Source organism: Neophocaena asiaeorientalis, unplaced genomic scaffold (genome assembly GCF_003031525.2).
Source record: "Neophocaena asiaeorientalis asiaeorientalis breed wild unplaced genomic scaffold, Neophocaena_asiaeorientalis_V1.1 scaffold127, whole genome shotgun sequence".
Classification (NCBI taxonomy): domain Eukaryota; kingdom Metazoa; phylum Chordata; class Mammalia; order Artiodactyla; family Phocoenidae; genus Neophocaena; species Neophocaena asiaeorientalis.
Window position 1 is genome coordinate 601,722 of NW_020175414.1, and position 24,788 is coordinate 626,509.

A 24,788-nucleotide genomic window follows, 5' to 3' on the forward strand; every position below is an offset into this window, starting at 1 on the left:
TTGAAAGCATTTAGAATGTGAGAGTCATGGAGTCTCAAATCCCATGATGCTATACCTGAAGTAGAAAAAAGAATAGTGGAAAAGGTATACTTGTTTCTAACTTACCTATTTACATGAATAACATACATATGTGTTACTACTTTCCAGCACACCAATTTCCTCTCTCTCCTTTATGGAATATGCATCTCCAACTTACATGCATTTTGCTCACGCTATGTCTTTCCAAAGTCTACCTAGAAAACTAACATTACTTCTCTCAGAAAATGCATGTTCAATGTTCTTCTTAGACTTAGGTCTACTTCTAACTCATCCATTAATGAACTTTTCACTCTCACAGACAAGAACTTTGTTTTCTTTTTCTCTCTTTCTGTTTCTTTCCTGCCAAGTGGGAAAGGACATGACTTATAGATGTACTGCATCTACATAGGCATTGAGCTATGCACTGATAATATAGAGTAGAAAATTATGAGAAACCTTAGTCTTAGATGGTCACTTTCAGCTATGAGGTAAGAAGTGAGGCATATATCCAGATTACTGAAGAGGTTTAAAATTTTTTCCTGCTTGGAGCTCTAGGACTGGGAACATCTGTTAAGGAAATGGGGCTGGCATTTGAAAAATATTCTCCAAGCTATGTTAATTTATACTTTGTAGATTAAACGCCTTCTACACTTTGATATCCACTGCTTCTGAACTGCAGAGGTTTGTAGAGCTATGTTCAAAAGGTCATAAACTTAGACGGTAAATAATAGGGAGAAACGACAATTTGGAGTAAACATTTAACGGTCATAATCTAACATTTATTTTTGGATCAAAGCAAAGTAGGATGTCGTTAGAGGTCTGTGAAGAAAGAGGTAACATGAATAGCTGTTTTAGGTGTGATGTAAAATGCAGTAAGAAAATGAGGATACTGAAGTTTTGAGAAGTTATATGACAAAGATAGACCTCACCCATGGATAAAGCTGTCAATTCATGAACTGTAAAATATCATAGCAGGTATATGAAAGCAAAGTGAAATGAATTTGAATTCCAGAAAAAAATTAATTTGAATGTCAGTTCTTTATTTATATTCTGTGTGACCATTGGCAAGTCATATTACTACTCTGAGTCTGCTTTCAAATATTTTAAATATATTAGATATAAATGTACTTCACTTCAGAAATAAACCCATGCACCTATGATCAATTAATCTATGACAAAGGAGGCAAGATTACACGATGGAGAAAAGTCAGTCTCTTCAATAAGTGGTGCTGGGAAAACTGGACCGCTACATGTAAAAAAATTAAATTAGAACATTTTCTCACACCATATACAAAAATAAACTCTCAAAATGGCTTAAAGACATACATGTAAGACTGGATAGTATAAAACTCTTTGAGAAAAACATGGGCAGAACAGTCTTTTACATAAATTGCAGCAATATCTTTTTGGGTCCACCTCCTAGAGTAATGGAAATAAAAACAAAAATTAATAGATGGGACCTAATTAAACTTAAAAGGTTGTACACAGCAAAGGAAACCATAAATAAAATGAAAAGACATTCTACAGAATGGGAGAAAATATTTGCAAATCATGTGACCAACAATGGATTAATTTCCAAAATATACAAAGAGCTCAATCTGGATATACACCTCAATTTTAAAAGAAAACTGAAAAACAAACAACCCAATCAAAAAATGGGCAGAAGATCTAAATAGACATTTCTGAAAAGAAAACATACAGATGGCCCAAAGGAACATGAAAAAATGCTCAACATTGCTAACTATTAGAGAAATGCAAATTAAAACTACAATGAGGTGTCACCTTACTTGCTATCATCAAAAAGTCTACAAATAATAGATGCTGGAGAGGCTGTGGAGAAGAAGGAATCCTCCTACACTGTTGGTGGGAATATAAATTGGTGCAACCACTATGGAGAATGATATGGAGATTCCTTAAAAAAACTAAAAATAGAGTTACCATATGATCCTGCATATATCTGGATAAAATCATAATTCAAAAAATACATGCACTCTGTGTTAATTGCAGCCTTATTTACAATAGTCAAGACATGGAAGCAACCTAAATTCCATCGACAAATGAATGGATAAAGAAGTTGTGGTACATATATACAATGGAATATTACTCACCCATAAAAAGAACAAAATAATGCCATTTACAGCAACATGGATGGACCTGGAGATTATCATATTAAGTGATGTAGGTCAGACAGAGAAAGAAAAATATAATATGATATTGTTTATATGCGGAATCTAAAAAGAAAAAGATGATAAAAATGAACTTATTTACAAAACAGAAACAGACTCACAGACTTAGAGAATGAAGTTATGGTTACCAAAGGGGAAGGTAGGGGAGAGGGATAAATTAGGAGGATATGAGTAACATACACATAGTACTATATATAAAATAGATAACCAACAAGCACAGGGAACTATATTCAATATTTTATTATAATCTATAAGGGAAAAGAATCTGAAAGAGAATATATATACATAAATATATGTATTATATATATAATATATAAAATATAACTGTGCTGTACACCTGAAACTAATGACATTGTAAATCAACTATACTTCAATAAAAATGTACACATTTTATTTGATTAATATTAAAATCAGATCATGGATGTTGAAGAAATGGGAGTTTTTATTATTATTTTATTTCCAGTATCATATAAAATAGGACCACGCTAAGAACTATGGACATTACAAAAGGTATAAAAGTTATGAATTGTTTTGCACAACTTAAAATCTCCTTGTGGAGACTCAATGCAGATAAAACTTCTAATCCTATTTTAAAAATATGTTCAAGTATGTGACACTGTAAAGATGCCTGTAGTAGCACCTAGATCTTACCTTGAACATTCGTTTTCTCTATAACCTACAGGAATCTGAAAAGGGGACATTTTCCCTTTTCTAAAGAGGAGAAAATTAGAGTTTAGAGACATGAGGTATTTTGCATTTGGTCACATAACTATGAACTTGGGAGTCTAGGATTTGAACTAGAGACCATCTGCTTTCACAGCCTACCACTTTCCACTATAACATATGCCCCAAATAATTGTTTGTGGTTTTTTTTTTTAATATCTTTATTGGAGTATAATTGCTTTACAATAGTGTGTTAATTTCTGCTTTATAATAAAGTGAATCAGCTATACATATACATATATCCCCATATCTCCTCCCTCTTGTGTCTTCCTCCCATGCCCCCATCCCACCCCTCTAGGTGGTCACAAAGTACCGAGATGATCTCCCTGTGCTATGTGGCTGCTTCTCACTACCTATCTGTTTTACATTTGGTAGTGTATATATATCAATGATACTCTCTCACTTCGTCCCAGCTTACCCTTCCCCCTCCGCATGTCCTCAAGTCCATTCTTTACATTTGCATCTTTATTCCTATCCTGTCCCTATGTTCTTCATAACCATTTTTTTTAGATTCCATGTATGTATGTTAGCATACAATATTTGTATTTCTCGTTCTGACTTACTTCACTCTGTATGACAGACTCTAGGTCCATCTACCTCACTACAAATAACTCAGTTTTGTTTCTTTTTATGGCTGAGTAATATTCCATTGTATATATGTGCCACATCTTCTTTATCCATTCATCTGTCATTAGACACCTAGGTTGCTTCCAGGTCCTGGCTATTGTAAATAGAGCTGTAATGAATATTGTGGTACACGACTCATTTTGAATTATGGTTTTCTCACAATATATGCCCAGTAGTGGGATTGCTGGGTTGTATGGTACTTCTATTTTTAGATTTTTCAGGAAACTGCATAATGTTCTCCATAGTGACTGTATCAATTTACATTCCCACCAACAGTGCAAGAGGCTTCCCTTTTCTCCACACCCTCTACATCATTTACTGTTTGTAGATAGTTTGATAATAGCCATTCTGACCAGTGTTAGGTGATACCTCATTGTAGTTTTCATCTGCATTTCTCTAATGATTAGTGATGTTGAGCATCATTCCATGTGTTTGTTAGCAATCTGTATAACGTCTTTGAAGAAATGTCTATTTAGGTCTTCTGCACACTTTTGAATTGGGTTATTCGTTTTTTTTCATATTGAGCCGCATGAGCTGCCTGTAAATTTTGGAGATTAATCCATTGTCAGTTGCTTTTTTGCAAGTAATTTCTCCTCTTCTGAGAGTTGTCTTTTCGTCTTGTTTATGGTTTCCTTTGCTGCACAAAGATTTTAAGTTTCATTAGGTCCCATTTGTTTATTTTTGTTTTTATTTCCATTACTCTAAGAGGTGGGTCAAAAAGGATCTTGCTGTGATTTATGTCACAGAGTGTTCTGCCTATGTTTTCCTCTAAGAGTTTTATAGTGTCTGGCCTTATATTTAGGTCTTTAATCCATTTTGAGTTTATTTTTGTGTATTGTGTTAGGAAGGGTTCTAATTTCATTCTTTTACATGTAGCTGTCCAGCTTTCCCAGCACCACTTATTAAAGAGTCTGCCTTTTCTCTATTGTATATTCTTGCCTACTTTAACAAAAATAAGGTGACATTATAAGCATGGGTTTATCTCTGGGTTTTCTATCCTGTTCCATTGATCTATATTTCTGATTTTGTGCCAGTACCATGCTGTCTTGATTACTATAGGTTTGTAATGTAGTCTGAAGTCAATGAGTCTGATTCTTCCAGCTCCTTTTTCTTTCTCAGGATTGCTTTGGTTATTCGGAGTCTTTTTTGTTTCCATACAAATTGTGAAAATTTTTGTTCTAGTCTTTGAAAAATGCCATTGGTAGTTTGATAGGGATTGCATTGAATCTGTAGATTGCTTTGAGTAGTATGATCATTTTCATAATGTTGATCCTTCCAATTCAAGAACATGGTATATCTTCCTCTTTAATTTCTTTCATCAGTGTCTTACAGTTTTCTGCATACAGGTCTTTTGTCTCCTTAGGTAGGTTTATTCCTAGGTATTTTATTCTTTTTGTTGCAATGGTAAATGGGAGTGTTTCCTTAATTTTTCTTTCAGAGTTTTCATCATTGGTGTATAGGAATGCAAGAGATTTCTGTACATTAATTTTGTATCCTGCTACTTTACCAAATTCATTGATTAGCTCTAGTAGTTTTCCGGTAGAGTTTTTAGGATTTCCTATGTATAGTATCATGTCATCTGCAAACAGTGACAGATTTAGTTCTTCTTTTTAGATTTGGATTCCTTTTATTTCTTTTTCTTCTCTGATTGCTGTGGTTAAAAATTCCAAAAGTATGTTAAAAAATAGTGGTGAGAGTGGGCAACCTTGTCTTGTTCCTGATCTTAGTGGAAATGATTTCAGTTTTTCACCATTGAGAACAATGTTGGCTGTGGGTTTGCCATATATGGTCTTTATTATGTTGAGGTAAGTTCCCTCTATGCCTTCTTTCTGGAGGGTTTTTATCATAAATGGGTGTTGAATTTTGTTGAAAGCTTTTTCTGCCTCTATTGAGATGATCATATGGTTTTCATCCTTTAGTTTGTTAATATGGTGTATCCCATTGATTGATTTGTGTACATTGAAGAATCCTTGCATTCCTGTGATAAACCCCACCTGATCATGGTGTGTGATCTTTTTAATGTGTTGTTGGATTCTGTTTGCTAGTACTTTGTTGAGGATTTTTGCATTTATATTCATCAGTGATATTGGCCTGCAGTTTTCTTTCTTTGTGACATCTTTGTCTGGTTTTGGTGTCAGGGTGATGGTGGTCTCATGAAATGAGTTTGGGAGTGTTCCTCATTCTGCTATATTTTGGATGAGTTTGAGAAGGATTAGTATTAGCTCTTCTCTAAATGTTTGATAGAATTCACCTATGGAGACATCCAGCTTTTGTTTGTTGGAAGATTTTTAATCACATTCTCAATTTCAGTGCTTGTGATTGGTCTCTTTATATTTTCTATTTCTTCCTGGTTCAGTCTCAGAAGGCTGTGATTTTCTAAGAATTTGTTCATTTCTTCCAGGTTGTCCATTTTATTGGCATAGAATTGCTTGTAGTAATCTTTCATGATCCTTGGTTTTTCTGCAGTGTCAGTTGTTCTCCTTTTTCATTTCTACTTCTATTGATTTGAGTCTTCTCCCTTTTTTTCTTGATGAGTCTGGCTGATGGTTTATCAATTTTGTCTATCTTCTCAAAGAATCAGCTTTTAGTTTTATTGATCTTTGCTATTGTTTCCAACATTTCTTTTTCATTTATTTCTTACCTGATCTTTATGATTTCTTTCCTTCTGCTAACTTTGGAGTTTTTTTGTTATTATTTTTCTAATTGCTTTAGATGTAGTTTTAGGTTGTTTATTTGAGATGTTTCTTCTTTCTTGAGGTAGGATTGTTTTACTATAAACTTCCCTCTTAGAACTGCTTTTGTTGTATCTCATAGGTTTTGGGTCATCATGTTTTCATTGTCATTTGTTTCTAGGTATTTTCTGATTTCCACTTTGATTTCTTCAGTGACCTTTTGGTTATTTGGTAGCGTATTGTTTAGCCTCCATGTGTTTGTATTTTTTACAGATTTTTTTCCTGTAATTGATAAACAGTATCCAGATGCGCAGGTGCAGTGGCTATGGTTCATGGGCCCTGCTGCTCCATGGCATGTGGGATCTTCCCGGACCAGGGTATGAACCCATATCCCCTGCATTGGCAGGTGGACTCTCAACAACTGCACCACCAGGGGAGTCCAACGGGTTTGTATTTTTTACAGACATTTTCCTGTAATTTTTATCTAGTGTCATAGCCTTATGATTGGAAAAGATACTTGATACAATTTCAATTTTCTTAAATTTACCAAGGCTTGATTTGTGACCCAAGATATGATCTATCCTGGAGAATATTGCATGAGCACTTGAGAAGAAAGTGTATTCTGTTGTTTTTGGGTGGAATGTCCGATAAATATCAATTAAGTCCATCCTGTTTAATGTATCATTTAAAGCTGGGGTTTCCTTATTTATTTTCATTTTGGGCAATCTGTCTATTTGTGAAAGTGTGGTGTTAAAGTCCCCTACTATGATTGTGTTACTGCTGATTTCCCCTTTTATGGCTGTTAGCATTTGCCTTATGTATTGAGGTGCTTCTATGTTGGGCACATATATATTTACAATTGTTATATCTTCTTCTGGGGTTGATCCCTTGATCATTATGTAGTGTCCTTCTTTGTCTCTTGTAATAGTCTTTATTTGAAAATTTATTTTTTTTTTTTTGATATGGGAATTTTTACTTCAGCTTTCTTTTGATTTCCATTTGCATGTGATATCTTTTTTCCATCCCCTCATTTTCAGTCTGTAGGTGTCCCTAGGTCTGAAGTGGGTCTCTTGTAGATAGCATATATATGGGTCTTGTTTTTGTATCCATTCAGAGGGAGTATGTCTTTTGGTTGGAGCCTTTAAACCATTTACATTTAACTATAATCTCTTAAAATATTTTGTCAGTCCCTTTCTTTTTCTCTTCTTCTTCTAGGACCCCTATAATTTGAACATTGGTTCATTTATTATTGTCCTAGAGGTCTCTGAGGCTGTCATCAATTTTTTTCATTCTTTTTTCTTTATTCTGCTCTGCAGTAGTTATTTACCTCTTTTATCTTCCATGTCACTTATCAGTTCTTCTATCTGTTATTCTGCTATTGATTCCATCTAGGGAATTTTTAATTTCATTTATTTTGTTGTTCATCATTGTTTGTTTGCTCTTTAGTTTTTCTATGTCCTTGTTAAACATTTCTTGTATTTTCTCCATCCTATTTCCATGATTTTGGATCATCTTGACTATGATTATTCTGAATTCTTTTTCAGGTAGTTGCCTATTTCCTCTTCATTTATTTTGTCTGGTGAGTTTTTACCTTGTTCCTTTATCTACTGTGTGTTTCTCTGTCCTCTCATTTTGCTTAACTTACTGTTTGGGGTCTCCTTTTTGCAGGCTGCAGGTTTATAATTCCCTTTGATTTTTGTGTCTGCCCGCAGTGGCTGAGGTTGGTTCAGTGGGTTGTGTAGGCTTCCTGGTGGAAGGAACTAGTGCCTGTGTTCTGTTGGATGAGGTTGGATCTTGTCTTTCTGGTGGGCAGGACTGTGTCTGGTGGTGTCTTTTAGGGTATCTGTGGACTTATTATGACTTTAGGCAGCCTCTCTGCTAATGGGTTGAGATATGTTCCTGTCGTGCTAATTGTTTGACATGGGGCGTCCAGCACTGTAGCTGTTGGTTGTTGAGTGAAGCTGAGTCTTAGTGTTGAGATGGAGATCTCTGGGACAGCTTTCACCATTTGATATTACATGGAGCTTGGAAGTCTCTCATGGACCAATATTCTGAACTTGGCTCCCCCACCTCTGAGGCACAGGCCTGTCACCCGTCCAGAGTGTCAATACCCTGTCAGCCACACAGCTCAGAAGGAAAGCGAGAAAATAAAATGATAATAATAATAAAGTTATTAAAATTAAAAATTATTAAAAAATAAAAAGCAATAAAACAGAAAGAAAGAAGAGAGAAACCAAGCCAAAAAAAACAAAACAAAAGAAAAACAGACCAATGATAACAGGTAGTAAAAACTATTCAAAGAAAAGGAACAGACACACAGAACGCTAGAACAAATGATAAAAGCAAAGCTATACAGACAAAATCATCCAAAAAAGTATACACATACACACTCACAATAAGAGAAACAGGAAAAAAAAATTATATATATATATATATATATCTCCTTGCTCCCAAAGTTCACTGCTTCAATTTTGGGATGATTTGTTGTCTATTCAGGCATTCTACAGAGGCAGAGTACATCAAGTTGATTTTGGTGATTTAGTCAGATCCTCCTGAGGCTGCTGGAGGAAATTTCCTTTTCTCCTCTTTGTTCGCACAGCTCCTGGGGTTCAGCTTTGGATTGCCCCCACCTCTGTTTATAGGTTGCCTGAGGGCATCTGTTCCTGCTCAGACAGGATGGGGTTAAAGTAGCAGTTGATTAGGGAGCTCTGGCTCACTCAGGCTGGGGGGAAGGAGGGGAACAGAATTCGGGGCAAGCCTGTGGTGGCAGAGGCCGGCTTGACGTTGCAACAACCTGAGGCATGCTGTGTGTTTTCCCGGGGAAGTTGTCCCTGGATCTTGGGACCCTGACAGTGGCGGGCTGCTCAGGCTTCCACGAGAGGAGGTGTGGATAGTGACCTGTGCTTGCACACAGGATTCTTGGTGGCTGCTGCAGCAGCATTAGCATCTCATGCCCGTCTTTGGGGTCTGTGTTGATAGCCACGACACACGCCCATCTCTGGAGCTCGTTTAGGTGGTGCTCTGAATCCCCTCTCCTCGTGCACCTCAAAACAATGGTCTCTTGCCTCTTAGGCAGTTCCAAGCTTTTTCCCCGACTCCTTCCCGGCTAGCTGTGGTGCACTAGCCCCCTTCAGGCTGTATTCACACCGACAACCCCAGTGCTCTCCTTGTGCTCTGACCAAAGCCCGAGCCTCAGTTCCCAGCCCCGCCCACCCCGGTGGGTGAGCAGACAACCCTCTTGGGCTGGTGAGCGCTGGTCGGCACCGATCTTCTGTGCGAGAATCTCTCTGCTTTGCCCTCCGCACCCCTGTTGCTGTGCTCTCCTCCGCGGCTCCAAAGCTTCCCCCCTCCACCACCCACAGTCTCCGCCTGCAAAGGGGCTTCCTAGTGTGTGGAAACCTTTCCTCCTTCACATCTCCCTCCCACTGGTGCAGGTCCCATCCCTATTCTTTTGTCTCTGTTTTTTTCTTTTTTTCTTTTGCCCTACCCAGGTACATGGGGAGTTTCTTGCCTTTTGGGAGGTCTGAGGTCTTCTGCCAGCGTTCAGTAGGTGTTCTGTAGAAGTTGTTCCACATGTAGATGTATTTCTGTTGTTTTTGTGGGGAGGAAGGTGATCTCCACATCTTACTCTTCTGCCATCTTGATGGCATCTCTCTGTAGTTAAGTATTAATCTTTTCTGTCTAATATATTTGCACCTAAGTTTAAGCCCTTGTTTCCTCTCACATTCAGTTTTACAAAACACTTTCTAATTAGTCTCCACAACCTTAGTTTTCTCTCCATTTCCTCAATTCCTATTTATTGAGTAGTTAGTACACACCTGGCATGGTTCTAGGTATTGTGGGCACAGAAGTTTCTCTCTCCCTGCTCTACTGCAGTTATCACAGGCATGGGAGACACACAGCAAAGAAATAAACAGACATATATCCTATGGTAGGATAAGAGTGATAAATATGAGTTGAGCAGGGCAAAAGCACTGAAAGTTAGATGAAAGTTATAATAGAATGGTTATTTATAATAAAGTTAAAGTGAATTAGAACAGACACTTGAAGGAGGCAGGGGAGTGACTTGGGTATAAAACTGGGAAACAATATTCCCTCGAACAGGAATAGGAAGGCAGAGTGTGAGGATGCTCTCTGTGGTAAAAGAGCAGTGTGTATGGAACAGAATTAGGGAGAGAGAGACAGAGAGAGAGCAGAGAGAGAGAGAGAGAGAGAGAAGAGGAGATAAAAATAAAGAGATAGTAGAGATTACACCAAGGTTCTCAAAGGTCAACAAAGGATTTTAGCTTTTCCTCTGAGTGAATTGAGAAGCCACTGCAAATTATTAATAATTAGAGAAGTGACATCAGGACTCTATTTTAGAAAAATCACTCTGTCTACTGTGTTTTCATCTAGAACACTGCTGGTCATCTTTTAAAGATACAACATCAATCAGACTACTTACTTAGTCATAAACCCACAGCACTTCCTCCTCACACCTCATTGGTTTCAGCTTCTATTTAGCAGCAGCAGTGGGACAGAGGTGACAGTGGTAGTAATAGTCATAGTAATAGTCTCTACTCCATGACCACCTGCTCTAGAGATCTCTAGATCGATGGAGTATTTGATTTTTAATTTAATTCTCCCAGAGAACCCTTTACTTATTTCTAATGCAATAACCATTTATATCTCGATGGACATTAATGTTCTATACAATTTTGGAAATCCTTGTCTGTAGAATTAAAAAATGAAACTCTTTGATATTCAAGGCCTTGATATTGCTGCCACATTTGATTTTTCTCTTTGTGAATGGTCTTTTCTTTACCCACTTCCCATAAGTAAGTTTTATCAATTCTTCAAGCTTTGCTCAAGTCTTACTCTCCATAGGAAGTCTTACCTGACTTTTTTCATGGAAGTAAACTCCTTCTCTTATGATTTTCCATGATGTTGATTCATACTATTTTATGTCACTTAGCACTGATTATATTCTATCCTATACATGGTTAACTCTTTTTTATCCTTAATATGCAAGGATCCATGAGGACAGGATAATCTACCTATATACCTAACATAATGACATAAACCTACTAGGAAATAAATACCTAAGCCAACAGTCAGCTTATTCTTTTAAGGGTTATATCTATTCTGATTACATGTATCATTTATTTCCATGATTCAGTTGTAATCTCTTTTAAATAAAAACTTATGTTTGTCCCTTTAATATGTCCCCCATGTGTCCCACGTGGACATCTGTAAATTTCCCTTCAAGTCTTCAAAAGTTTATCAACTGAATGGTCAATTAATCCTCCAGGATGGAGAAATTTGCCAGTAGGTTAAAAGATTAAAATCATCGCTAGGGCTCCATTGTGAAAGAGAGATTTCTTAGCTTCAAAATGTTTGTGAAATGCCCCATTGCACTGAGGAAAGATAGTGAGACCAGACTCTCTAAAAAGCTGAGATGCCACAATTGGGGTCAAAAAGCTTAATCTTTCCTATCATATTGTTATTGCTCTGGCAAGCTTTGATACACTCCAGAGGGAACTGTCATTTTATCTTGCTTATTCCACAGGTCAGAAAACAGCCTGGTAGAGAGTACATTGAAGTAAGAGGAAGAGGTGAAATAAAACCTCCATTTTACTGAGTCTTAGAATGTTACATGAAGGTGTAATATCTTGATTATTCAATTGTAGAAATGTAGGTAAATTGCAGGAAAATCAATTAATTATAGCATACAAATTTATTTTTAACTTTGACATTTTTATAATGTTACTTCACTTATACAAATTAATACTGTACATCAAATAAGTTAGATAGAAATCTACACATAAAATAATGTTTTCATAAATCTTTGTATCAGTTAATTAAGAAAAAAAGTATAATCCAATAACGAAGCATTTTCCAATTTGCAAATAAACACAGGCGAATGATATGGAAAATTGTCAATACATGGTTTATGCAGACCAAAGCCAGATCATTTCATGTTCAAATACTATCTTACTATTTAAATTGTACATTATTATAATCTTACTATTTGCCCAAGGTAGGAGAGGAGACAGACCTAAATTTAGGAAAGAATGAAAGATTCAAGATTTCAGTCTAAAGCACAGATATAAGAGCCCAGATTAGACAGGAAAATGTATTCAAAGTTACATAGAGCAGGTGAGATTGACAAACAGTTTAGTCCAAGTAGTAAAATTATATTAATATGTCCTAGTAATGCTGGTCTGTCAAAATATTATGAATAACATTATTTTTCTTCTCCTTAGAATCATCGAGTTTACAATTCCAATAAGGGAAAAATAAGAGTTTGGCAAAAATTTGAGCAGCATAACTTACTTTTTAAAAAAATCTAATGCAGATGCCTTAATGGTCTTTGAAGCAGTAAGGAAGGATAGAAGGTTTTTAATTTGATGGAAGTAACATTAGCAGTGAGTAATTTTATTAGAGTTACACAAAAGAAGAGATTGGCTGGGACATAATTCAGAAAGTAATTGCAGTATTAAAAAAAAATTTTTAAGGGAATGAAAAATCTTTAAACCTTTGGGTTTATTTATCTGATCTATGATAAGGCTACATCTAGAACTTGTTCCTCTTGAGCTGATAAAGTCTTTTTCATTTAGTTTGCAGGTATCTTGTTATCTATAATTCATTAAACTACTGCTTTGTAAATACAGTTGGCCCTCCATATCCTCAGGTTCCACATGCATGGATTCAATCCACCTTGGGTCAAAAATATTTTTTAAAAAATTCTAGAATGTACCAAAAAGCAAAACTTTAATTTGTTGCATGCTGACAACATTTACATAGCATTTACATTGTATTAGGCATTATAAGTAATCTAAAGGTAATTTAAATATATGGGAGGTTACGAATAGCCTATATGAGATTACTGCATTTTATATGAGACTTGAACATCCATGGATTTTGATTTCTATGGGGGGTCCTGAAGCCAATCTCCCATGGATGCCAAAGGATGACTCTTAAATAACTTTTCTTGAAAGCACTAGACAACAGAAATAATTCTTCTTTACAATAAAATTTATTGACTGCTGTTTTTTTCTTTTAATTTTTGTTCATACTATCTCTCTGTTCTGAAAAAAACTAAAATACTAAGTAAATAAAGTACCAGCCTTTCTCAGGGTAAAACAGGAAGAATAAAAAACAACTGAAGGTCCTGAATTTTCTTGTCATTTTTATGAAATGAAAATCTGTCACATTTATCCTTACAATTTTAGAAGACTAAATGTTACTTTGGTATGTCCAAAGAAACTTTTTATAAAATAACTTGCTTTTTAATACTATTGTTTAGAGATTTGCATTGAGTTCTAGAATGACAGCATGATATTCACCTTGCAGACCTCTCTTTAAAGCCTACAGTAATCCTAACTGAAAAGAAGACTGAGGGCTTCCCTGGGGGCACAGTGGTTGAGAGTCCGCCTGCCAATGCAGGAGATACGGGTTCGTGCCCCAGTCCGGGAAGATCCCACATGCCGCATAGCGGCTGGGGCCGTAAGCCATGGATGCTGAGCCTGTGCATCTGGAACCTGTGCTCTGCAATGGGAGAGGCCACAAGAGTGAGAGGCCCACGTACCGCAAAAAAAAAAAAAAAAAGGAGATTGAAATTAGAGAAAGATAATGATGTTTTAAATGTTTTTCTAACTTTGTAGTTATTCAAAAGTGGTTATTCCCTTATTTTAAATTTTGAAACAAAGTATTTTAAAAATATTAAAAAGATGTAACTTTTGATGAAAATTACTTTTTGCCAGTATTATAAAAATATTATCTATATTAAGAAGCTTTTTATCAGGTAAGATGAGCCTCTTTTTATCTGCAACAGTAACAGTTATCTGGCCTTGAATTAAATTCATGGCAACTACAGAGCATTACAGTCTAGATGAGCATATAAGTCTAGTGTTGGACCTAAGTCCTCACCTTTCCTGAAGAAGCTTAGATTAGAAGTGTTTATCTAGAAGAGTGTGGAGTGGGAGGATTAAAGTGTTCATACATTGTTCTAGCATATGCAAAGGCTTTTGCATCCTCTGTTTATGAAACAGTGTATGGAGAACTGAAATTTAATGAAACATAAAGGAAGTAAGTCAATTATGAGACTTTGAGCCTATGAAAGGTCAAATAGATGTAGTGGATCAGGTCAAACAAGCAAATAGCACATCCACACTCAACGACTGAGCTTCCTGATATACAAAGCACTGTCCAGGGTGCTGAGGACAATCACAGATGCACAGACCATTCTCCCTGCCCTTAGAAAGCTTTAAAATTGTTCAGGGAAATGATACTCATAGAGCATTAAAATCCAAAACAGTATAAATATCAAAGATGTATTTAAAAGACATATAAAATAGATTTTTGTATATGAACAGTGAAAGCATATAGCTTACGGTAGCATCTTCTGAAACAAAAGTGATGTCAAATGTAATTCTAAACACTTAGAATTTTCACTTTAAATTCCTGTTTGTTTGGGGTTTTTTTGGTGGAATGAAACAAAAGCTGTCTTCTAGATGTTTAACACTCTCCATCATTTTTTAGTGCTGTACTTCATCATCATCAACTTGTTTTCCTTTCAATTTACTAAGGCTTGTCTGGTTTTCAAGTTCCTAAAGGAAAAATGAGTAGATGATTATGCTATTTGGAACAATTCAACAGTGACAGGGTAACTAATGGCTTGAAAGAGTTAATTAATCCTGTTCTCTGATGTGCTTTCCTATTCCTAAAGTGTTGTTTGGATTTAAGTATGTGTCACTATACGATTTTATTCATTTAGGAAATAGTTTGAGAGGACTTATGCTTAAAATCCTTTTAAGCAGACATGTATGAAAGGGAAAAATACTGATACAAGAAAGGCCATGATTAAGCACAGAAGACATAATGAAGACAATCAAGAAAATTTCAAAAACCTATCATATCCTCTGTGAAAATTGTGTTCTGAAATCCTTTCAACTGTATCCAGAAATATGGACAGACTTTAGAATATAATCACTGGAATAAAGTAGAATGAGGGAGAATTGAAAAGAACAATTTTTGTCTCTCTCATCTCTTCTATGACAAGAGACATGATATTTTGTTTGTGGTCACACAAGATCTTTCAAATGATCTTGTGAGAGAGCATTTTAATCTCTCTCTCTCTGCATTCAGCACTACATTTGGTATTTTATGATGTTTTGTTTCAAATGATGCCCCAATGTAGGGAAAAGGCGAAAAGAATAGCATTTTAGTTGAGAAGCACAAGGCGGTTTTAATGCTTCCTTTCACTGGCTTTCAGTGGACACTAAATTCTGTTGAAAAGCATTTACCAAGAGGGCTACTCTTTGGAGAAACAAATTTTTGAGGGAAATTAAAAAATGTTTTTAAAATTTTATTTCACCCAGAAAATTAAATGTAGATCAATTGTTATGCCAACAATGGATCTGTTTTCTGTTCTTTTCTCCTTGGAGTCAAGTATTTAGTTCTGTGTTTCCTATATTGAAAGAGACCACACCGAGCAAGAATAGCAGTTATCTTTTGCATTTAGTGTGAATTGAAAAGGGAATTTTAAAAAATCAGTTTTTTTTAGAGTTACATGTAATTTTAGACTAAAATAATTTTATTCACCTTGATCACCTACCTTGTTAAATGAATTGAAACACAGATAATTTTGAAATTCTTTAATACTTTAAAAGTTTATTCAGAAGGCAAAAATATTATTATACTAAACACAAGGACTTGTTTTACTTTGGAGCCAGACTGGCTGTAAATCCTAGCTATGCCATGTTCTGTGATCTTGGGCAGTTTTCCTAAATACCTGTGACTGCTTTGTGACTAAAAAACTAAAAGATCCTGCATGCCGCAACTAAGACCTGGTGCAGCCAAATAAATAAATGGAAATAATAATAATAAAAACAACTATCTCACACTTTCTTGTATGAAGATTAAATGAGTTTGAGTGTGTGTGTGAGAGAGAGACAGAGACAGAGAAAAAGGTATGTAAAGAAAGAGAATTTAGGGACTTCCCTGGTGGCACAGTGGTTGAGAGTCCGCCTGCCGATGCAGGGGACACGGGTTCGTGACCCAGTCTGGGAAGATCCCACGTGCCGCGGAGCGGCTGGGCCCGTAAGCCATGGCCGCTGAGCCTGCGCGTCCGGAGCCTGTGCTCCGCAACGGGAGAGGCCACAACAGTGAGAGGCCCGCATACCGCAAAAAAAAAAAAAAAAAAAAAAAAAAGCGAATTTATAAGAATACAAAGACAGAGTAAGCTGTAATCAAATATTACATTTATTAAAACCCTATAAAAAGCATTCCTTCATAATATGAATTAAATGTAATACAATTGAGATTGTCTATTGTTCTTCAAAGGAGGCTTATTCTGGTTTCTGGTCATTTGAATAATCTCTTAACAATGTAATTCCTTATTATATAAATTTGATTTTTTTATTCTTCACTTCTAGCAATATGTTCTGGGATTATTATACTATATTTATATGGATATACACATAAACATATACTATTATATTTTTTACAAAAATGAAGCATTTTTTTTCCAAAATATACAAACAGCTCATACAATTCAATATCAAAAAAACAACCTAATCAAAAATTGGGCAGAAGATCTAAACAGACATTTCTCCAAAGAAGACACAAAAATGGCCAACAGGCAAATGAAAAGATGTTCAACATCATTAATTAGAGAAATGCAACTCAAAACCACAATGAGGTATCACCTCACACTTGTTAGAATGGCTGTCATCAAAATGTCTACAAATAATAAATGCTGGAAAGGTTGTGGAGAAAAGGGAACCCTCTGACACTGTTGGTGGGAATGTAAATTGGTACAACCATCATGGAGAACAGTATAGATGTTCCTTAAAAAACTAAAAGTAGAGCTACAATATGATCCAGCAATCACACTCCTGGGCATATATTGAGAAAAGATGAAAACTCTAATTCTAAAATATACATGCACCCCAACATTCATAGTAGCACTACTCACAATAGCCAAGACATGGAAGCAACCTAAGTATCCAATGACAGATTAATGGATTAAGATGTGTTCTATATAAATATACACAATGGAATATTACTCAGCCATAAAAAATGAAATATTGTCATTTGAAGAAACATGGGTGGACCTAGAGAATACCATACTAAGTGAAGTAAGTCAGACAGATAAAGGCATATATTATATGATATCACTTATATGTGGAATCTAAAAACTAATACAAATGAATTTATTTACAGAACAGAAACAGACTCACAGATATAGAAAACAAACTTATGGTTACCAAGGAGAAAGAGAGTGGCAAGAGGGATAAATTAGGAATATGGGATCAACAGATATACACTAGTATGTAGAAAGTTGATAAGCAACAGGGATTTACTGTATAGCACAGGGAACAATATTCAATAACTTGTAATAACCGATAATGGAAAATAATCTGAAAAAATAATATATATATATGTATAACTGAATCACTTTGCTGTACACCTGAAACTAACACAATATTGTGAATCAGCTATATTTCATTTAAGAAAAATGAAGCACTTTTTTGGCATTAGTCTATATCTTGATATTTTTATTCAATATCAGTATCAATTTATATATATTTTCCCTATTGCTGGATAACATTAGCAGTTTAAACAGTGCATTTTTATGGTTGTACAATTTCTATAGGTCAGAAGTATAGGTCTGGCTTGACTGGGTCCTCTAATATTGGGAATATTCAAGATGCTGCTGGGTTATGATCTCATCTCAGACTCAAGATACTCTTCCAAGCCCATGTGCTTGTTAACGGAGTCCAGTCCTTGCTGCTGTATGTCTCATAGTTGCTCTTTTCTTCAAGACCAACAAGAGAATCCGATTTCTCTCATCTCTTGATCCTCTTTAAAAGATTTCACCTGATTAAGTCAGGCCCACCAAGGATAATCTCCCTCTGATTGACTTAAAATCAACTAATCAGGGACTTTAATTACACCTGCAAAATCCCTTCACCTTTGCCATATGATGATGTAACTTCTTGTTGCTTCATTGACTATTGAATCTGTCACTCTGTTCTGACTCAGATTTTTTTTTCAATTTTGATTTAGGTTTTTGCTTGTCTCAACACACAGAAGTATGCAACTTAAAACACTGTTACAACATGTGTGCACCATTGTGAAATGTAAGCCAAGACTCAGGAGTGTGTGTTTATCATGGAGTAAAATTTGTGCAACTCTCCACCATGATATATGATAACCTATGTTGTGTGTCTGAGTAAACCATGTATCTGAATAAACAACTCTCCTACCACCAAGATCTGACTGTATGCATTTTATCAGATTTGGTTCTTTCAACTGTCATTTAAAATTTTAGTTGAAATGGTCTATATTTTCATTAATAGTCACCATACTTTTATTTATGTTTTAGACCTATTAATCATAGATATTGTAAAGTCCTTTGTTGCTACTTGTAAAATTTCTGCCACTGCAGATTCTACCTACTTTTTCTCCCTCTTGAATATTGGTTATTAGATCCTGTATATTCAAATGACTACTAAGCTTATAATGAATTATAGACATTATGATTAAATGGATCATAGAGAGTCCAGCGATTTTTCTTCAGAGTGGGTCCACCCTTTCTTTTATTAGACAGATAGAATGAGGAGTTGATCACTTTAACCCAGGCAAGAACTAAAGTAGTTTAAGGCTGATTTTAAATTTTGATAAGATTTAGTTAACTTTTGGCACTGTTCTGCTTCTAGGGCTCAGACTTTTACATCTTGAAATTGCTTACTTTGTGGTTCCTTAGTACTCATGCATTCTACCCTCCTTTTAACAGGTTGTTAGATTAGCTCCAGCATTCTTCCCAAAACCACTATGATATTTGCCAAACTTCTCGAGGATCATACTGGATATATGTTCATGTAGCTACCTAAAGCACTGCTGATTTTTTTTCTGATCCAGGTTTGCCTTCTGCCTGGGACCCACTCAGATATTCTGCCTCCTACCTACACATAGAATTGACATAGAATTGGTAAATTTCCCTTATTAAAAGGCAAGTATACATATAGCTGATTCACTTTGTTATACAGCAGACACTAACACAACATTGTAAAGCAATTAAGTAAATTTCCCTTATTAAAAGGCAAGTATACATATAGCTGACTCACTTTGTTATACAGCAGACACTAACACAACATTGTAAAGCAATTATACTCTAATAAATATGTTAAAAAAAACCTATGTGAGAAGAAAGGAAATAATAAAGATCAGTGTGTATATCAATGACTCAATACATTAGAAACAGAAAAACTGTATAGAAAATCAAAGAAACCAAAACATGCTTCCTCAAGAAGATAAACCTATAACCAGACTTACTAGGGAGAAAAAAAAAAAAGAACAGATTACCGATACCAAAAATGAGGGAAATGACATCACTAGAAATTCCATGATGTAAAAAGAATAATAAATAAACAATATGAATAAATTTGATGTTAGATAAAATGGACAATTCATTCAAAGACAGAAACTATCAAAGCTCACTTAAAAAGCAATATTTAATGTGAAAAACAATATATCTACTAAAGGAACTGAACTTGTTGTTTACAAACTTCCCACATAAAAGACTCTTCATCCAGATAGTTTGACTTGTGAATTCTACCAATTATTTAGGAAGAAGTAATTCTGATTCTACACAAATTCATCCAGAAAACTTAAATTAAGGAAATCCAATACTATGACCAAAAACATTAGTGGAAAAGAAAATAACACGTACCAGTCAGAATGGTCATCATCAAAAAATCTACAAATAATAAATGCTAGAAAGGGTGTGGAGAAAAGGGAACCCTCTTACACTGTTGAAATGTAAATTGGTGCAGCCACTATTGAGAACAGTATGGCAGTCCCTTTAAAAACTAAAAGTAAAGTTACCATATGATCCTTCAATCCCACTCCTGGGCACATATCTGGAAAAAAAAAATGCACCCCAGTAGGACATAGCAGCACTATTTACAATAGCTGCTAAGACATGGAAGCAACCTAACTGTCCATCAATAGATGAATAGATAAAGAAGATGTGTATATATATATACACAATGGAATACTACTCAGCCATAAAAAAGAATGAAATAATGCCATTTGCAGCAACATAGATGGACCTAGAGATTATCATACTAAGTGAAGTAAGTCAGACAGAGAAAGACAAACATCATATGAGATCACTGACATGTGGAATCTAAAAAAATAATACAAAGGAACTTATTTACAAAACAGAAATAGACTCACAGACATAGAAAACAAACTTATGGCTACAAAAGGGGAAAGGTAAGGGGAAGGATAAATTAGGAATTTGGGATTAACAGATACACACTACTGTATGTAAAATTGACAACCAAGGAAGACCTACTGTATAGCATAGGGAACTATAATCAATATCTTGTAATAAATTATAATGGAAAAGAATGTGAAAAAGAAAAGAAAAATATGTATAAAAAAAGGTAAGTGGAAATCTTCAGTTCAATTCTAAATGATTCTGTTCTCATTGGAATTTTAATTCCTTGTCTTCCAATTTTTCATAGTTTTCTGATGTCTTCAAAAATATAATTTCTGTGATTATCTAGCATTTCTGGCTATTCTCTGTGGGACCGTTGGCTAGCAATGGACTACTCAGTCCAACTTAGAAATAAAATTCTTCTTTAAAAATATAGATAGATAGATAGATAGATAGATAGATAGATAGAGAGACATATTTTCCTGAGGAATGACAAATTTGAGTACAGGTTTATAGATCATTTGGGTATACACTTTAGTGAAATACTTCTTTGTCTTTTCTGTTGTGCTGCATCTTTTTCATTGATTTGTATTAATTTGTTGTAGGATCTTTTCCCTCTGCCATTTTATGAGTAGTGTTCTAATTTTAACATCATCCAATTATTTGACTTCTAAGAGTAGAATTTTTGTTCTGTTCAAGATTCTTTACATACTACATGGTTGCTAGATATTCTCTGGTTTTCTTCTAAAAGGTTTATTCTTTTTATTTTTCATATTTTTATCTGAAATCCATCTGGAATTTATTTTGGTGTACAATGTGAAGTATCAATAGTCATTTTGTTGCATGTATATATGAAATATTTCACATTGGGTGATTTATAAATTAAAATAAAAACTAACCAGAAATATCTGAATAAGAATAAAGTAGAGCTTCTACGTTTTAAAATATAATTATTGAACTTAAAACTCAGTGAATATTTTAAAAACTCTATAGGAAATTCATAAAATGAAAGTTAGATCTTAAGAAGCTATCCAAATGCAGAACAGGAGACAAAAAAAAAGAAAAATAGAAGATATGGAATAGTAATTAAAAGACAAAGAATAGAATGTAAAGGCAAATGTCTGTCTTCTTCAAAGGGATCAGAGAGAGCTAATGAAAGAATTGAGGTAGGTAATATTTGAGGAGGTAGTGGCTAAGAATTTTTCAGACTTGATGCAAGTCTCAGGTTAAGAAAAGAAATTAATTCAAGCAGGATTACTGAACAAGAATATCTTCATGCAAAAATATTCTAGTGAAACTATAGTAGATAAAAACAACAACAACAGAAATAGACCTTAAGGTAAGCCGGGGTGGGGGGGGGAAAGATTGGTAACCTACAGAATAATGAAAACAAACTGCTACTTTACAGCAACATTAAAAATTAAATACAATAGAACAGTATCTTCAAAATCTTGAGATAAATATCAATTTAAATACCCTATCTATCTATCTATCTATCTACCTACCTATCTTCATCTATCTATCTTTTGGATAATGTTGTGAATAAAGCAGAGATGTGCCTCTACAAGGACACAGCTTAACCAACCTGGAACAAGAAGTTTGAGATTGAGCTGGAAAGCTCCCAGACACTGAGGGTGGTGTACTACAAAAAGTGTTACAACAAAACAAAAATCACCAAGGAGGACAGTGAGAGTTCAGACAGGATCATGGGGAAGGGTTGGCTCCAGCTGCATTCTCCATGGCTTGAAGGACAGAAAGTGGCAGCTGACCATCATCACCATGATTGGGATTAAAGTGAAATTCTCCCTCAAGTTCACCAGTGAGGAGTTGAGCTCCAAGAGAATTCATTCCTGAAACAGAAGTGAGTGCTCAGAGTCAAGATTGCCATGGTCACTGTGGTCACCAAGAGGTAGAGGCCCAAGGTGCCCTACAACATGAGCCAGTGCATGGTGGAGATTGAGCACCAGGACATGAAGGAAGTGGGCATCTATTGCATGTCCAGAGTGGTCATCACATTCAGGCCCTGAAGGTGTCCTTTGATGGCAATAACAAGGATGTATCAACGAAGATGAAGGAGAAAGAAGTCAACACCATCCCTGGGATGCTGAAGTTCTACTTCCACTAGCTTCCTGAGCCCGTCTTCACCAACAAGTTCTACCCCAACTTAGCCAAGGGCATCCCTCTTTCCAGCCCAGCTGCAAAGGAGATCTACATGCTTAACTTGCTACTGTCGCTCTCAAAGCCAGAGGTCACTTCCTTCTGGACCACCTGTAAAGGGTGGCAGAAAATGAAATTGTGAACAAGATGTCCCTGCAGAACTTTGTCATGGTCTCCAGCCCCACACTACTCTGGGACCTCAGAAAAGAGATCAAGCTCCCTGCCAAACCTACCAGTCTATCTTTATTACAGAACAGCTGGTCTCTGGAAGTCATGTCCCTGGTCCAGGTGTTGCTGTATTCCTTGCATCTGGAGCTCATTCCTTGTTCCACACAGCAAGAGACAGAGTATCTTATTCTTCATCAAAGTCTAAAGGCTTTGGTGAAGACTCCAAATCCATCTCCAAGATTCAGGCAGAATAGCCTAGAAACCTGGCAAAATGGGCCAACTGCAGAGCAGGAACTGAACCTTCCTAAGGATTAATTGAGCCACCCCCCTAAGGTCTGGACCTTCTACCAAGAGACAATTACCCAAGGCAAAGAGCCAAGTGGCCTAGGCAACTCTGGATACCCTGTGGGCCTGCAAGCTCTGTGCTGGTTTTAGACTGTAATTTTCCATGCTTCCATCAGAGAACACCCTAAACCAACAGGTCTCAGACTGCAGGCGGCTAGGACAAGGCAAAGGGAGGGGTTTTTCTGAACTTACCAGAGTTTAAAAGATTTCCACTGGATTGCTCATCGATATGAACTGTCCCGGGGGGAAGGGAACAAGACCAAATTCCCTCACTATCTATCCTGTGTTGAGTAAACATTGCTGCTGCTTCATGGAAAAAAAAAAGGTAAAATGTAGGGGTTTTTAGATAACCAAAAATTCCTTCACCACCGACTGAGATTATCACCAACAAATCTTCATTAAAGATACTCTAAGAAATGTACTTAAAAATTTTGTTTTCAAACTTTATATTCTTTTATTTTATTTTTGTGGTACGCGGGCCTCTCGCTGTTGTGGCCTCTCCCATTGCAGAGCACAGGCTCTAGATGCGCAGGCTCAGCGGCCATGGCTCACAGGCCCAGCCGCTCTGCGGCATGTGGGATCTTCCCAGACCGGGACACGAACCTGAGTGTCCTGCATCGGCAGGCGGACTCTCAACCACTGCACCACCAGGGAAGCCCCAAAATTTATATTCTTATTTTATTTTGTGTGTTAATACTCCTCTATTGTGTCACTGATGTTTACTCTTATCTATCTAAACACAATTGAAAACTTCATTTTTTTCTATCAAAATATGTTATTAGTCATGGCCTGTATCCTCCCCACAAAAGGACAATAATGTTCTCTTCCCCCCCCTTCTTGCAAGCATCTTGACTTTTATACCTAGATTGTCAATTACTTTGCATTATGAGTCAATATTGATTTAGAATTAACTAAATATATTGTTGCTATCTGTCGGTAATATTATTTATTATAGTTCACAATTTTTATCTTGATTTTTTTTTCTTAGTTTTGCTGTAGGGAAAATTGTAGTAAGTCTCCTAGGGAAAGTTATTAGGTTAATTTTGTTTTTACTCTTAAACACTGACCCTAGTTTGGCTGAGTACAGAAAACTGTATTCAGTATCTTTTTTACTTTATACCTTCAGTGATACTACTGCATTGTTTTCTAGAATCAAGCACTGCATGTGAGAATCTCCACATTTTCACTATTTTTTCCTTTCAAAAAAAAAGAGCTTCATTCTTGATTTGCTTTGGGATATATTTTGTATTGCGATCTGGGTATGTCTTTTACATTCTACTTTTACATCTACTTAACACTCAGAGTAGCCATTCCATAATGAAGTCTCATGAACCATGTCAAATATAGGAAACTTTCTTCTATAATTTCCTTGTCATTAGTTACTTCTCAATTTCATCTCATCTGCATTTTTTTAATGCTTCTATAAGTACTATCACTCTAAGAATTGACTGTGCTTTAAACATAATTTCCATATGTTTTACTCTTTTTTGCATCATATCCTGCATGATTAATTATTTTTTAATTTTAGATTGTCAAAATTGTCTTAACTATGTTCATTTTGTTGCCTTTAGATTATTATTACTCATATTTTTATTTAGCAATTTTTAAATTTTGCTTCATTTACTTCAGTAAAAATCCTCTTCAGTACAGCTTTCTTACCAAGTCTAAGTATACAGT

General features: G+C 35.6%; 1 pseudogene; it reads left to right on the plus strand.

Annotated features, from left to right (window-relative positions):
* Positions 1–21,967: 21,967 nt before the first annotated feature.
* On the plus strand, positions 21,968–22,971 carry LOC112414645 (breakpoint cluster region protein pseudogene; annotated as a pseudogene).
* The last annotated feature ends 1,817 nt before the right edge of the window (positions 22,972–24,788 follow it).